We start from the raw sequence: 12,778 nt of genomic DNA, 5'->3' as shown, positions 1-12,778 counted from the left end.
CAGTGAGTCCAGTGAGTGCACTGGCACCACTGGGGATGCAGTGCAGTGAGTCCAGAGAGTGCACTGGCACCACTGGGGATGCAGTGCAGTGAGTCCAGAGAGTGCACTGGCACCACTGGGGATGCAGTGCAGTGAGTCCAGAGAGTGCACTGGCACCAGTGGGGATGCACTGCAGTGAGTCCAGTGAGTGCACTGGCACCACTGGGGATGCAGTGCAGTGAGTCCAGAGAGTGCACTGGCACCACTGGGGAAGCAGTGCAGTGAGTCCAGAGAGTGCAGTGGCTCCACTAGGGATGCAGTGCAGTGAGTCCAGAGAGTGCACTGGCAGCACTGGGGATGCAGTGCAGTGAGTCCAGAGAGTGCACTGGCACCACTGGGGATGCAGTTCAGTGAGTCCAGAGAGTGCACTGGCACCACTGGGGATGCACTGCAGTGAGTCCAGAGAGTGCACTGGCACCACTGAGAATGCACTTCAGTGAGTCCAGAGAGTGCACTGGCACCACTGGGGATGCAGTGCAGTGAGTCCAGAGATTGCACTGGCACCACTGGGGATGCAGTGCTGTGACTCCAGAGAGCGCACAGGCACCACTGGGGATGCACTGCAGTGAGTCCAGAGATTGCACTGGCACCACTGGGGATGCAGTGCTGTGACTCCAGAGAGCGCACTGGCACCACTGGGGATGCAGTGCAGTGAGTCCAGAGAGTGCACTGGCACCACTGGGGATGCACTGCAGTGAGTCCAGAGAGTGCACTGGCACCACTGGGGATGCAGTGCAGTGAGTCCAGAGAGTGCACTGGCTCCACTGGGGCTGCAGTGCAGTGAGTCCAGAGATTGCACTGGCACCACTGGGGATGCACTGCAGTGAGTCCAGAGATTGCACTGGCACCACTGGGGATGCAGTGCAGTGAGTCCAGAGAGTGCACTGGCACCACTGGGGATGCACTATAGTGAGTCCACAGAGTGCACTGGCACCACTGGGGATGCTCTGCAGTGAGTCCAGAGAGTGCACTGGCACCACTGGGGATGCAGTGCAGTGAGTGCAGAGAGTGCACTGGCACCACTGGGGATGCACTTCAGTGAGTTCAGAGAGTGCTCTTGCACCACTGGGGATGGGTTTCAAGCCAACTGCATTAACCGCTCATGCTTCTTTCTTATGAGACGTTAGTAAACCAATTACATAGCCTTGTCAAGACTAAATCACAGGTAAAAATCCTGTACATCTCATGTGGCCAACCACTCCCAACTAGGATTCCAAGAACCAGGAGGTTCGGTTAAAATAGGGCTAGTGCTATTAGAGGGGTGATTATTAGGGTAAGCCCTAAGCTGTCTTTAATGGAGAAGTATGGGTGGAATGGGATTTTGTCGCAGTCTGATACGATTCCTAGTGGGTTATTTGAGCCTGATTCGTGTAGGAAGGTTAGGTGGACTAGGGTGATTCCTGCAATTAGGAAGGGCAGTAGGAAGTGGATGGCGAAGAATCGGGTTAAGGTTGGATTGTCTACTGAGAATCCTCCTCAGGCTCATTCTACTAGAGTTTGCCCAATGTACGGGATGGCTGAGAATAGGTTGGTGATTACGGTGGCCCCTCAGAATGACATTTGTCCTCATGGTAGGACATACCCTACGAAGGCAGTTGCTATTAGGGTGAGTAGGAGGATTACTCCTGTGTTTCAGGTTTCTTTGTATAGGTAGGAGCCGTAGTAGAGGCCTCGTCCGATGTGTAAGTAGATGCAGATAAAGAAGAGCGAAGCACCGTTGGCGTGGAGGTTGCGGATGAGCCATCCGTACTGGACGTCTCGGCATGTGTGAGCTACTGAGGAGAAGGCGAGTGAAGTGTCTGCGGTGTAGTGTATGGCTAGTAGCAGGCCTGTTAGGATTTGTGTGGCTAAGCAGATGGCTAGAAGGGAGCCGAAGTTTCATCAGGCAGAGATGTTGGAGGGGGCGGGTAGGTCGATTAGGGAGTTGTTGATTATTTTTAGTAGGGGATGGGATTTGCGGATGTTAGGGGCCATTAGTGAGTCTGTGTGTTATTAGGATTATTACCAGGATGGAGAGGGCGAAGGATCCTAGGTAGGCCTTAATTAGCCCTGTGTGTATTGAGGTTGCGGCTTTGCTTGCGGCTACTTGTAGTTCAGCAAGGCCCTCTGGCCCTATTTTTTTGAGTCAGGAGAGGTCGATCAAGTGTAGGGCAATGTTTTGTCCCTTTTCTAGTAGGTTTTTGGAGAAGAATCGGTGTACTAGGGGGTTGAAGTACCCTAATGCAGAGGAGAAGTTTATGAGGGGGGTTGGTTTGGGGTGAGTGAGGGTGTGTGTTATGTTCGATAGTTCTAGGGCTAGGATGATTCCTAGGATTGTTATGAGGATGGCAGCGGTTTTGGTGATAAGGGGTATGGTTATTGGGGGGGTTTTGGTTGGTGTGATGAAAGAGGTAATGATTATTCCTGCTGTAATGCTGCCTAGGGCGAGTCGGGTTAGGGGGGCGGTGATTAGTGGGTTGTTTTCGTTTATTGATACTATTGGGGGGATTCGGGTTTGTCCAGCTTGGACTAGGATGGTTATGCGGATGCTGTAGGTTGCGGTGAATGCTGTGGCTATAAGGGTTAGGAGTAGGGCTCAAGTATTTAGGTATGATGTGTTTAAGCTTTCGATGATGAGGTCTTTTGAGTAGAATCCGGCTAGGAATGGGGTTCCTATCAGCGCCAGGTTTCCGATGGTTAGGCAGGAAGTAGTGACTGGGAGTATTTTCTGTAGGCCTCCTATCTTTCGGATATCTTGTTCTCCGTTTAGGTTGTGGATGATAGACCCTGAGCATAGGAATAGTATGGCTTTAAAGAAGGCATGGGTTGAGATGTGTAGGAAGGCTAGTTGTGGGAGGTTTAGTCCGATAGTGACTATTATTAGTCCTAGTTGGCTGGATGTTGAGAAAGCAATGATTTTTTTGATGTCATTTTGGGTTAGGGCGCATGTGGCAGCGAATAGGGTTGATAGAGCACCTAGGCATAGGCAGGCAGTTAGGGCTGTCTGGTTGGTGGCTAGCAGGGGGTGCATGCGGATGAGCAGGAAGATTCCGGCTACTACTATGGTACTGGAGTGCAGTAGGGCTGACACTGGGGTGGGGCCTTCTATTGCTGCGGGCAGTCATGGGTGGAGTCCAAATTGGGCGGATTTTCCTGCGGCTGCGAGGATTAATCCTATGAGGGGGAGGATTGGGGTTTGGTGGGGGTGTACGGCTTGTTGGATCTCTCAGGTGTTGAATGTTGAAGCTAGTCATGCTATGCTCAGGATCAGTCCGATGTCTCCGATTCGGTTGTAGATTACGGCTCGTAGGGCGGCGGTGTTGGCATCTGCTCGGCCTTGTCATCAGCCGATGAGAAGGAAGGACATGATTCGTACTCCTTCCCAGCCTACGAATAGGAGGAATATGTTGTTTGCGGTTGTTAGGAGGAGTATGGCGACTAGGAATGTCAGTAGGTAGGTGAAAAATTTTGTTACGTATGGCTCTGAGGCCATGTATCATATGGCGAATTGTAGGATTGATCATGTTACAAATAGGGCGATTGGAAGAAATGTTATTGAGTATTGGTCTATTTTTAGGCTCAGGGGGATTTTAAAGTTTATAATGAATTTTCACTCCCAGTGGCAGGTGACAGATTCTACTCCCGAGTAGATGAATGCGGTTGTAGGGGCTAGGCTAATTAGGAATGCGGTTTTAACAGCGCGGGTGGTGGCTTGTGGGGTGTTTTTAAAGTTTTTAAATAGAAATGGCAGGATGATTGGGGTTAGGAGGATTGTCAGCGTGAGTAGTGTGAGGGAGTTGATTAGTAGTGTGGGGTTCACTACTTTTACTTGGATTTGCACCAAGATGGGTGGTTCCTAAGACCAGTGGATTGCTGTTATCCTTTAAAAGTAAGGGGGCTGAGGTTTTAGGCTCAGATGTAAGAGTTAGCAGCTCTTGTTGGTTAAACCCTCCCCTCGGCAGGTAAGAAGGTTTGAACTTCTATTCTTAGAATCACAGTCTAATGTTTGGTTTAAACTATACTTGCATGAGGGGATTCCGGAGATCAGTTCGGGTTTGAGGATTAGGAGGAATATTGGGATAATGTGGAGTGTTATGAGCGGGTGTTCTCGCGTGGTTGAGTTTTGCATAGATGTGATGTGGGAGGGGATTGAGCCTCGTTGGGTCATTAGTAGTATGAATAAGGTGTAGGAGGCGGTTAGTAGGGTTGCGATTCCTGTTAGGATGATCGTGAAGGCAGATCAGTTGAATAAGGTGATTATAATGGTTAGCTCTGCTATGAGGTTTGTTGTTGGGGGTAAGGCTATGTTTGTTAGATTGGCCAGCAATCATCAGGTAGCTATGAGTGGTAGGAGAGGTTGTAGGCCTCGTGTGAGTAGTAGAATTCGGCTGTGCGTACGTTCATAGTTTGTGTTGGCTAGGCAGAATAGTATGGAGGAAGTTAGTCCATGGGAAATTATTAGGATCATTGCCCCTGAGAATGATCAGTGGGTTTGGATTATTCCTGCGGCGATAACTAGGCCTATGTGGCTAACGGATGAATAAGCGATTAGTGATTTTAGGTCTGTCTGTCGTAGGCAGATTGAGCTAGTCATTAGGGCGCCTCATAGGGCCAGGGTTAGGAAGGGGTAGTGCAGGAGGTTGGACAGTGGGCCCATAAATAGAGTGACTCGTATAATTCCGTATCCTCCTAGCTTTAGTAGTAGGGCGGCGAGGAGTATTGAGCCTGCGATGGGTGCTTCTACGTGGGCTTTTGGCAGTCAGAGGTGTAGGCCGTATAGTGGGGCTTTTACTATGAATGCTATGAGCAGTGCTAGACCTGATAGTATTCCTGTCCATGAGGTGGATAGGGTTGGGTGGGTTAGTTGTAGGGTTGGCAGGTGCAGGGTGCCAATTTTCACGTATAGGTGTATGATTGTGATTAGCAGGGGTAGAGAGCTTACTGGCGTGTAGAATAGCAGGTAGATGCCAGCGCTTAGGCGTTCTGGTTGGTTCCCCCATCGGGTGATTAAGATTAGGGTGGGAATGAGGGTTGCTTCAAATGAGATGTAAAATAGTGCTAGTTCTGTGGTGGAAAAGGCTAGTAGGATGAATGGCTGGACTGCGACTAAGGTTGAGATAAAGATTCGTTTGCGTTGTAGGGGTTCTTGTTGCAGGTGGTTTTGGCTTGCTATGATTATGAGTGGGAGTAGTCAGCAGGATAGTACTAGGAGGGGGGATGAGATTTGGTCAATTCCTGTTCAGTTGGATAAAAATTTGTAGGGGTAGTAGGTTGGGATTAATCACTGTAGGCTTAGGGCAGCGATTAGGAGGCTGTATAAGGTGGTGTTAGTCCATAGAAATTTTGGTGGAGACAGCAGGGCTGTTGGAAGAAGTATGATTGTGGGTAGGATGATTTTTAGCATTGCAGGAGGTTTAGGTTGTGTAGATGGTCGGAGCCATGTGTGCGGGTGGAGGCTACTAGGATGGCCAGGCCTGTGCCCGCCTCACACGCTGAGAAGGTTAGCATGAGAATTGGTACCATGGTGAATGAGGAGACTTGGTTTTCGATGGATCATATTGATAGGCCTACGAATATCGATAATATTATGCTTTCAAGGCATAGTAGGGCGGATACTAGGTGGGTTCGGTGGAAGGCTAGCCCTAGTCCGCTGAAAATGAAGGCTGAGTAGAAGCTTAAATGTAGGGGCGACATAAGAAAGTTACAGGGTTGGCTGTAATCTGCTGGGTCGAAACCAGCTATCTTTTTGGTTAGACTAACTTTCTGTTATTCTGCTCATTCTAGGCCCCCTTGAATTCACTCGTAGGCCAGTCCGAGTGTTAGGAGAAGGAGGATCACTACAGTTCAGGTGAGGGTCATTAGGGGGGATTGGAGTTGGACGGCTCATGGCAGGGGGAGTAGGAGGGCGATTTCTAGGTCGAATAGGACGAACAGGATGGCTACTGAGGAAGAATCGGACTGAGAATGGTAATCGAGCAGATCCAAGTGGGTCGAATCCACATTCGTACGGTGAGAGTTTCTCTGAGTCGGGGTTTATTTGGGCGAGTCAGAAGTTTAATGCGGTTAGGGCGGCGCTTAGGATTGATGATAGGGCGAATATGAACATGAGTGCGTTCATTGCTCTCCTCTGGGTTTATACCAGATTCTAGAGATTGGAAGTCAATTGTAATTAATATACTAGAAGAGCAAGATCCTCATCAGTAGATGGTTATGTAGAGGAATAGTCAGATGACGTCTACGAAGTGTCAGTATCAGGCTGCTGCCTCGAATCCGAAGTGGTGGTCTGATGTAAAGTGGAACTTGATCAGTCGGAAGAGGCAGACGGTCAGGAAGGAGGATCCGATGATTACGTGGAGTCCGTGGAATCCAGTGGCAACGAAGAAGGTAGATCCGTAGACGCTATCGGCGATTGAGAATGGGGCTTCGTGGTATTCTATTGCTTGTAGGGCTGTGAAGTAGAATCCCAAGAGGATCGTTAGGGTTAGGGCGTGGATGGCGTGTTTTCGGTTTCCTTCTGTGATGCTGTGATGGGCTCACGTTACGGTAACGCCTGAGGCTAGTAGGATGGCTGTGTTTAGTAGGGGGACTTCTATCGGGTTGAGTGGTTTAATTCCTGTTGGGGGTCATTGGCCTCCTAGTTCTGGGGTTGGGGCCAGGCTCGAGTGGAAGAACGCTCAGAAGAACCCTAAGAAGAAGAATGCTTCGGATGTGATGAAAAGGATTATGCCGTATCGTAGGCCTTTTTGGACTGTGGGAGTGTGATGGCCTTGGAAGGTGCTTTCTCGTACAATGTCTCGTCATCATTGGAGTATTACTAGGAGTATTGAGATGAGGCCTAGGGTTAGTAGTATGGATGAGTTGTAGTGGAATCACATGATTAATCCTGAGGTTGTGAGTAGGGCGGCGGCTGCCCCGAAGATTGGTCAAGGGCTTGGGTCAACTATGTGGTATGAGTGTGCTTGGTGTGCCATTAGATGTTTTCTTGTAAGTATAGGCTTAGAAGGAGCACGAAGACGTAGGCCTGGATTATGGCTACTGCTACTTCTAGGATGGTTAGGAGTAGTAGGATGATTATTGTTAGGATGGATACTGCAGGAAGGGTGGGTATTAATGCAATGGAGGCTGTAGAGATGAGTTGGATGAGTAAGTGTCCTGCTGTAAGGTTGGCTGTAAGGCGGACTCCGAGGGCTAGGGGGCGGATTAGTAGGCTGGTTGTTTCGATCAGGATTAGTGCGGGGATTAGGGGTGTAGGGGTACCTTCGGGTAATAGGTGGGCTAAAGAGGCTGATGGTTGGTTTCGTAGGCCTGTTAGTAGTGTGGCGAGCCATAGTGGGAAGGCTAGGGCTATGTTCATAGATAGTTGGGTGGTTGGGGTGAATGTATATGGAAGGAGGCCTAGAAGGTTGATTGTAAGAAGTATGATTATTAGGGATGTAAATATTATGGCTCATTTGTGGCCATTTTTGTTGAGTGGGACTATTAGTTGTTTTGTGATTAGGTGAAGGAGTCATGTTTGGATAGTAGAAAGGCGGTTGTTGATTCATCGGTTGTTTGGGGACGGGAATAGTAGGGCTGGGAAGAGTAGGGATAGTAGGATTAAGGGGATGCCGAATAGATTGGGGCTGGAAAATTGGTCAAAGAAGCTTAGGTTCATGGTCAGGATCATGGTGTGGGTTTGGTAGTGAGGGAGGTCTTATTTGATGGGGGGTTGGTTGTGGTGAAGGCTAGTAGTTTTGGTTGGATGAGGAGTGCTAGGGTTAATCAGGTTATAATTATGATTGAAAATCATGGTGCGGGGTTAAGCTGTGGCATATCATTAAGGAGGGGGAAGTCCCTCTTTGGCTAGCTTAAAAGGCTAGTGCTGTTGCATAGCTTCTTAATGATTAGGATGATGATAGAAGGGACGATCAGGCCTCGAAATGTGGGAGTGGGGTTGATTCTACTACAATGGGTATGTAGCTGTGATTAGCCCCGCAAATTTCTGAGCATTGTCCGTAAAAAATCCCAGGCCGGGTGGTAATGAATGAAGTTTGGTTTAGTCGGCCTGGGATTGCGTCTGTTTTAACTCCGAGCGTTGGGACTGCTCAGGAGTGGAGTACGTCTCCTGCAGTAATGATCACGCGGATGGGGGATTCTATTGGGATAACTACGCGGTGGTCAACTTCTAGCAGTTGGAAGTGGCCGTTGGGTAAGTCTGGGGTGGGCACTATGTAGGAGTCGAATGATAGGTCTTTGAAGTCTGTGTATTCGTAGCTTCAGTATCATCGGTGGCCGATGGCTTTTAGGGTGAGGTCTGGTTCATCGATTTTGTCCATTATGTAGAGGATTTGTAGGGATGGGAGGGCGAGGAGTACCAGGACGATAGCAGGTAGGATTGTCCAGATCAGCTCTACTTCTTGGGCGTCTACAGCATTGGACGAGAGTTTTTCTGTTAGTATGTGGGCTAAAAGGTAGAGAACTAGGCTGCAGATAGCTAGGGCAACGATTAGGGCGTGGTCGTGGAATTCAACGAGTTCTTCTATGATGGGTGATGAGGCGTCTTGGAATCCTAGTTGGGAGTGGTTGGCCACATGAGATGTACAGGATTTTTACCTGTGATTTAGTCTTGACAAGGCTATGTAATTGGTTTACTAACGTCTCATAAGAAAGAAGCATGAGCGGTTAATGCAGTTGGCTTGAAACCAGCATGTGAGGGTTCGATTCCTTCCTTTCTTGTACTTGGACGAAGGCCGGTTCCTCGAAAGTATGGTATGGGGGAGGGCAGCCGTGGATTCATTCAACGTTTGTGGTAGTTAGTTCTGGTTGTAGGACTTTTCGTTTGGCCGAAAAGGCTTCTCAGATGATGAATATTAGTATGATTACGGCTACTATTGAGATTAGGGAGCCGATGGAGGAAATGGTGTTTCATAGTGTGTAGGCGTCGGGATAGTCCGAGTATCGTCGGGGTATTCCTGCTAGGCCTAGGAAGTGCTGGGGGAAGAACGTTAGGTTTACTCCTGTAAATATTACCCCGAAGTGGGCTTTTGCTCATGTTTGGTGTAGGGTAAACCCAGTGAGTAGTGGGAATCAGTGAGTAAATCCTGCTAGAATGGCAAAGACGGCGCCTATGGATAGGACGTAGTGGAAGTGGGCAACTACGTAGTACGTGTCGTGCAGGGCGATGTCTAGGGAAGAGTTTGCAAGAACGATTCCTGTTAATCCTCCGACGGTAAATAGGAAGATAAATCCTAGAGCTCATAGTATTGGGGGGGTCTCATTTGATTGTTCCTCCGTGCAGGGTGGCTAGTCAGCTAAATACTTTGATTCCGGTAGGGATGGCAATGATTATAGTGGCTGATGTAAAGTAGGCTTGGGTATCAACGTCTATTCCTACTGTAAACATGTGGTGAGCTCAGACGATGAATCCTAGGAAGCCGATGGATAGTATGGCTCAGACTATTCCCATGTAGCCGAAGGGCTCCTTTTTGCCTGAGTAGTACGTGACTACGTGTGAGATGATTCCGAACCCCGGTAGGATCAGAATATAGACTTCTGGGTGTCCGAAGAATCAGAATAGGTGTTGGTACAGGATTGGGTCTCCTCCTCCAGCGGGGTCAAAGAATGTGGTGTTTAGGTTTCGATCAGTTAGTAATATTGTAATACCGGCGGCGAGTACGGGGAGTGATAGAAGGAGTAGGATGGCGGTAATTAGTACGGATCAGACAAATAGTGGGGTTTGGTATTGTGAGAGTGCGGGGGGTTTTATGTTGATGGCTGTGGTGATAAAGTTGATGGCCCCAAGGATGGAGGAGATACCGGCTAAGTGGAGTGAGAAGATAGCCAGGTCTACTGAAGCTCCGGCGTGGGCAAGGTCACCTGCTAGGGGAGGGTAGACAGTTCAGCCTGTGCCGGCGCCAGCTTCTACAGTGGATGAGGCTAGTAGTAGGAGGAATGATGGGGGGAGGAGTCAAAAGCTTATGTTGTTTATTCGCGGGAATGCTATGTCGGGGGCACCGATTATGAGGGGGACTAATCAGTTGCCGAATCCTCCGATCATGATGGGTATGACTATAAAGAAGCTTATTACAAAGGCGTGAGCGGTAACGATTACATTGTAAATTTGGTCGTCGCCTAGGAGAGTTCCTGGTTGTCCTAGTTCTGCGCGGATTAATAGGCTGAGTGCGGTGCCGACTATTCCTGCTCATGCCCCGAAGATGAGGTACAGGGTGCCAATATCCTTATGGTTAGTGGAAAATAGTCATCGGTTGATGAAGGTGACGGGTAAGATGGCTGAGTGTTGAAGCGTTAGGCTGTAGTCCTTTTTACAGAGGTTTAATTCCTCTTCTTATCGGCTCTGTAGTGAAATTCATGTTGAGTTGCAAGCTCATCGATGCGCACTAGGGTGCGTCAGGGTCTTTGTAGGCAGAAGCCAATTGGTTTAGGCATTTAGCTGTTAACTAGAGTTTTGTGGGATCGAAGCCCATCTGTCTAGGGAGGCTTTAGCTTAATTAAAGCGTCTGACTTGCATTCAGAAGATACAGGTTAATATTCTGTAAGTCTTAATGTGCAGAAACTAAGAGGGTTTAACTCTTATTTAAGGCTTTGAAGGCCTTCGGTTTGGGGTGTTATCCTAAGTTTCTAGACAATGGCATGTATTATTGGGGACAGGGGAAGTAAGAGGATTGATAGTGAGGCAAGGACCGCAGTAGGTGTGCTTGGGGCTTTGCTAGTGTATCATTGTTTTATGTGGTTAGAGGAGTTGGGGGGAAGGGTAATTGTTGAGTGGTATGCGAGGCGTAGGTAGAAGAAGAGGCTGAGCAGTGATAGCATGGCAATTGCCATGGCTGCTGGTGTTATTTCCTGTTTAGTTAGTTCTTGGATGATAAGTCACTTTGGTATAAAGCCTGTTAATGGGGGGAGGCCTGCTAGGGATAAAAGTACTAGTATTAGGGTGGCGTTTAGCACTGGGGTTTTTGTTCATGAGGTTGTGATCATGGATAGGTTAAGGGCTTTGATTTTGTTAAGGGCTAGGAATACGGCTGATGTTATGATTGTGTATAGGTAGAAGGTAAGTAAGGCCAATTTGGGGCTGTAAACTAGGATGATGGCGATTCAGCCTAAGTGGGAGATGGACGAGAAGGCTAGGATTTTGCGTGTTTGTGTTTGGTTCAGTCCTATTCAGCCTCCTAGTGCTGTTGAGGCTAGGGCCATGGCGGTGAGTAGAGCTGGGTCGAGGGATTTGGATGTTAGTAGGAGCAGGGTTAGTGGGGGGAATTTTATGAGGGTCGAGAGTAGCAGGGCTGTTATTAGTGGCGATCCTTGTAGTACTTCTGGGAATCAGAAGTGAAATGGCACTAGGCCCAGTTTAATAGCGATTGCTGCTGTCAGTAGTAGACAGGAGGTTGGGTGGTTTATTTGTGTGATGTCTCATTGGCCGGTGACTCAGGCATTGGTTATGCTAGAGAATAGGACCAGGGCGGAAGCAGCTGCTTGGGTTAGGAAGTATTTCGTTGCGGCTTCTACTGCTCGTGGGTGGTGGGATTTGGCAATTAGGGGAATGATGGCTAGTGCGTTGATCTCCAGTCCTGTCCAGGCCAGAACTCAGTGGTTGCTGGAAATTGTGATTGTGGTGCCCAAGATGAGGCTGAAGGTTATGATTGGGGTCGCGTAAGGGTTCATTAGTAGAGGAGGGGGTTAAACCATCATTTTCGGGGTATGGGCCCGATAGCTTGATTAGCTGACTCTACTAGAAAATAATATAAGGGAAGTATGGAGAATTTTGATTTCTCTTGTGTGGGTTCAATTCCTACTTTTCTAAGGTCAACAGGAAATGAGAGGGCTGTTATACCTCTATGTTCACTTTATCATAGTGACCCTTTGTAGTTCAGGCACATTTCCTTATGTAAGGAGGTAGGCCTGCATAGCAGATAGGTATGCTGATGTGTCAGAGGCACAGAGCTAGTGTGAGGGGTAGGAAGTTTTTTCATAGTAGGTGCATTAGTTGGTCATATCGGAATCGTGGGTATGAAGCTCGGACCCATAAGAAACCAGAAGATAGTAGGAGGACTTTTGTGGCTAGGATGACGGGGAATAGTTCTGTGGGTGGCCCTAGGGCGCTTGGGTTTAGGAATATGATGGCTGTAAGTGTATTTATTAGCATAATGTTCGCATATTCAGCTAGGAAGAATAAGGCGAAGGGTCCTGCGGCGTATTCAACGTTAAACCCTGAGACTAGCTCAGATTCACCCTCTGTGAGGTCAAAAGGAGCTCGGTTTGTCTCTGCTAGGGTGGATACGTATCATATTATTGCTAGGGGTCATGAGGAGAAAATGAAGTATAGAGGCTCCTGTGCGACGGCAAAGGAGCTGAGTGTGTAGCTTCCGCTTAGTATGATTATTGATAGCAGGATTATGGCCAGTGTCACTTCGTATGAAATGGTCTGTGCTACTGCCCGTAGGGCTCCGATTAGTGCGTATTTTGAGTTCGAGGCTCAGCCTGATCATAGGACTGAGTAGACGGCTAGGCTTGACATGGCTATTAGGAAGAGAACTCCGAGGTTTAGATCTGCTAGGGGAAATGGGAGTGGTAGTGGTGCTCAAGTGGTGAGGGCTAGGACAAGGGCTAGTATTGGTATCAGAATGAATAGAAGTGGGGAAGAGGTAGAGGGTCGGATGGGCTCTTTGGTAAATAGTTTCAGTCCGTCCGCAAATGGTTGAAGTAGGCCAAAAGGCCCGACAACGTTAGGGCCTTTGCGGGATTGTATGTAGCTTAGGATTTTCCA

General features: G+C 48.4%; 2 long non-coding RNA genes across 2 annotated transcripts in view; one reads left to right on the top strand and one right to left on the bottom strand.

The window, feature by feature from the left end:
• The window catches only part of LOC310897996, a 224,358-nt gene extending 211,586 nt beyond the window's left edge, over positions 1-12,772 (bottom strand). The window contains exon 1 of the long non-coding RNA XR_014582879.1: positions 9,874-12,772. This is a non-coding gene — a long non-coding RNA (uncharacterized lncRNA). The remainder of the gene's footprint in view (positions 1-9,873) is intronic.
• The window catches only part of LOC310897992, a 927,268-nt gene that overhangs the window by 211,378 nt on the left and 703,112 nt on the right, over positions 1-12,778 (top strand). The window contains exon 2 of the long non-coding RNA XR_014582875.1: positions 4,223-4,381. This is a non-coding gene — a long non-coding RNA (uncharacterized lncRNA). The remainder of the gene's footprint in view (positions 1-4,222; positions 4,382-12,778) is intronic.

Source organism: Anser anser (genome assembly GCF_964211835.1).
Source record: "Anser anser genome assembly, chromosome: 3".
Classification (NCBI taxonomy): Eukaryota; Metazoa; Chordata; class Aves; order Anseriformes; family Anatidae; genus Anser; species Anser anser.
Note: the sequence above shows the minus strand (reverse complement) of the source record. Positions and strands in the feature narration are given on the sequence as shown.